The 3846-nt window shown below is 32.8% G+C and overlaps 1 pseudogene; it reads left to right on the top strand.

Annotated features, from left to right (window-relative positions):
- Positions 1-1081: 1081 nt before the first annotated feature.
- On the top strand, positions 1082-1582 carry LOC143626402 (transcription factor MYB73 pseudogene; annotated as a pseudogene).
- The last annotated feature ends 2264 nt before the right edge of the window (positions 1583-3846 follow it).

Here is a 3846-nt window from a genome sequence, read left to right as displayed (position 1 = left end):
ATTTAAATTATATAAATGGAGATAGAGACTTGATGAGAATGCTCTAAATGAAATACATTAACTACTTGAACTTGTTTAAACATTGCTAAATAGAAGCTTTTAGCAAGCCTATACCAAGTAGCACATGATTGTCTCAATCTTTTTACGGATGGAGGGGTGCTTCTCTCAAGTACTCGAATACCTACAAATCCGACACTGCGATGTGATTTACACAAGCACTTAAACCACATGCATCACTCATCTCAAATGCTCTTAATTTTTTAATTTTAAGTTCAAAAACACAAATATAGATAAATGAAAAATAGGATAACATAACTAAAAACCAAAAATATGTTTAGAAAAATAAAAATAAATAAAACCTTCATTAATTTTAAAGTTTACATACATAAACAGAATAATTAAAAAACATTTAACAACAAAAAGACAAATAAAATAATTAAAAAATAAATAAAACTTCAAGTACTTCACCTCTCTCTAACTCTCCATACACATCTCAACCTCCTCTTCATACACTCACACTCATGGCTCTCTCCTCTACATACATACACTCATATCTATCTCTCTCTCTCAACGGGTAGTAGTACCTGTTTTAGTGTACTCGAAACCCACCTTAAAATACTGGCAACGGCATTCACCGCACGGGTACCATACTTGCAAACCGGGTACCCGTGGGTGCCTATACCCCCTTAAAGAGTGGCATACCTTTTCTAAATTTTTAAACACTCAATACTCAAATCCTAAATTAATTTAACTCGCTTACCTCAGAGTTTGAACCCTTAACCTTTAAAATAGAAAACACCTATTACACACCCCATATATCTTTACGCCAAGTGTAATCTTTGTGCCAAGTGTACTTTGGTTAGAGAGTGAAATACTATGTATGAATGTTTTGATATGACAAGTGTCCGTTAGCCAGCTGTTTAGCAAATGCAACCGCTTGCTTGAGTCTCATAAATGGTCACCCTATAATATAAAAACCACCATTCACACATCTTCATAACGCATCCCAAAGATCACATGTTCTCACCCTAAATTGTCACTTAAAATAATAATATTATAATTATCAAACTTTTTTATGGTCATGGCTAATAATCCTTACCAATTTTCTGATGGGATCAGAACTTTATGGACAAAAGAAGAAGATGAAATGCTTAAGCACCTTGTTAGCATTCATGGGACTGAGAACTGGGCTTTTATTGGTAAACATATGGCTAACAGAAACCGCAAGTCGTGCAGGTTGCGGTGGTTCAGTTATCTATCGCCAGATGTGAACCACCAGGCATTCTTTCCCGAAGAGGATGAGTTTATTCTTCGGGAACAAGCCCGGCTGGGTAACAAATGGGCTACCATTGCCCGAAATTTACCCGGCCGGACTGATAACACGGTTAAGAACCGCTGGTACTTGACTTTGAGTCAGAAACAAAAGCCATTACAACGCTCTCAGACTGTGCTAGAGATACCATCACAGGCGGTTCCTCTTATTATAAGTCAAGAAGCAAACCCTAATGTTAATAATGGTAACCCGAAGTCTGGTCCAGTGGGTGAGTCATCCGGGTCGAATCCTCCCGCACAGTTCAACTAAGATGAGCAAGGCTGATTAATGAAAAGGTGGTGGTGGAAAGAGATGAAAGAATAAAAGCTTAAGTGTTTTAAGATTCAAGTTTTAAGTTTTTAAGTGTTTAAGGTTCAAGTTTTGAGTGTTTTAAAGTTCATGTTTTAAGTTTTTATCAAGTGTTTAAGGTTCTAAGTACTAAGTTTTAAGAGAGATGGAGGCAGTGTTTGTAATATAAAAGTGTGTTATTAAGGAAATAAAGTATGTAAGTTTTATGTCTAAAAATATTGAACTTATCGTGGTTAAATATATAGCTAAAGCTAAAATTACATACTTATATAATCTGAATTTAATAAAATGTTAGTTTTAAGTTTTTAAGTGTTAATTTAAGGTTCAAATTTTAAGTTTTTTAAGTGTACGTTTTAAAGTTCATGTTTTAAGTTTTTATCAAGTGTTTAAGGTTCTAAGAGAGATGGGGGCAATGTATTATAATATAAAAGTTTGTTATTAAGGAAATAAAGTATGTAAGTTTTATGTCTAAAAATATTTGAAACTTTTGTGGTTAAGTAGACATCTAAAGCTAAAATAACATACTTATCTAACCTGAATTTAATAAAATATAATATCTCATTGGTATTGAAGAGTAACAAATGGTTCCTTATAAGGTATTGATACATCACAATCATGACGTGCTTTAAATTCGTGATGTGATGGTGGTGTGTCTCGATTAAAGCGGACAATTTCATGATGCGATTACGTTAGGCTGTTACAAAAGGTATCAGAGACAAGGCCGGACTGATAGTCAGGTATAAATCATGTATTTATATATGTTATTCTATAGTTTTTATTTAGTTTATTGTTTGAACTACCATACTTTAAATGTGTTTTTGTATTTCAGGTTATTGAGCATATATATAATACTTGTCCAATTAGCCGCCACCAAATAAATCAACCATAGTCCAGTGGCTGCAACGCCAAACTTTTGTTTTATTATATAACGAGTTTTTACTCGGCGCACTGCTGTAAAGCTTGAACAATGGTAAAACCAAAGGTTGAGCCAATAATTCGGCGCGAATTCGATCGGTTTCGTGACATGCGTTATTGTACCGGAATTAAAACCAAATATAACACAAAAAAATTATAAAAATTGAGGTGGACCAATGGGGTGGCATCAGTCGATAAATCTCTGAATGTTGGTAAACTTGACCATTGTCTATCCCACGTGTCGAGGAGGTGTGTCTACAGGGAACTAAAAAATCAATGAGATATGTTAACAAAAAAACAAAAAAACAAAAAATTGGCGTTCGGTTGGTTTCTGTTACATTCGTTACAAAGACTGAACTAAAAAATTGAACTAAAAAATTGAGCTAAAAAATTGTCCCATTTGAAACTTGACCATTGTCTATCCCGTCACGTTCATTATGTTAACAAAAAAACAAAAAATTGGCGTTCGGTCGGTTTCTGTTACATTCGTTATAAAGACTGAACTAAAAAATCAGAAACAAAATTTGCGGACCAGTTCGATGACGCCAAGTGGCCCAATAGGGCTCTTGCGTTACCAAACTTCTTATTTATTATATAATAATAATAATAATAATAATAATAATAGGTGGCACTTATAAATTGTTTCAAATGGGACAAACGATAAAGAATCATTAAAATGACGTTACTTTTTTCTAAAAGGTAAAAAAAAGAAAGAAAGAAAGATATATTTGTTTCTTTGACCGTGGATCATATCATAACGCATAAACGGTATAGACCTTTCACACTCTTTAAATGCTACAACTTATCCACATTCAGTCACTAATACTTTAGAAGACCGCTAATACTTTAATTACTTTTTAATTCTTTAATAGACTTAAGTACTTTACATATATACATTTTAAAAATATGCGTGATATGTGTTATTAACATCCAATTTAAGCTTAGGAATGACTCCTTAATCAATCAATTTTATCCCCTTCTATGCAGTGTTGCAATCCTGTTTTCTTATCATTTTGTTGTGATAGTTATTTCTACTGTTCGACTATAATAGATAAAGATAAGAAGAACAATATTTATGCATGGTTTTAACCAAAACGAAAGAAAAACAATAATTACGATAGCGTTATTTTTTAAGAAATGAATATTTGTTTTCTTTAATTATCTGCAAGCTATATACGGTGACATATGCATGTTTCTTACTCTTTAAAATCTTTTTTTTAGCTTAATTATATATGGGCCCTACTATCACAACTTATACCATATGTATATACTGTACATGAACAGCTCTACTCAATAAAACGCACGCTTAT

Source organism: Bidens hawaiensis, unplaced genomic scaffold (assembly GCF_021521415.1).
Source record: "Bidens hawaiensis isolate Kalapana, Puna unplaced genomic scaffold, B.hawaiensis_p1.1 tig00004357_1, whole genome shotgun sequence".
In the NCBI taxonomy this organism is placed as follows: domain Eukaryota; kingdom Viridiplantae; phylum Streptophyta; class Magnoliopsida; order Asterales; family Asteraceae; genus Bidens; species Bidens hawaiensis.
This window is presented reverse-complemented; position numbering and strand designations above follow the sequence as displayed.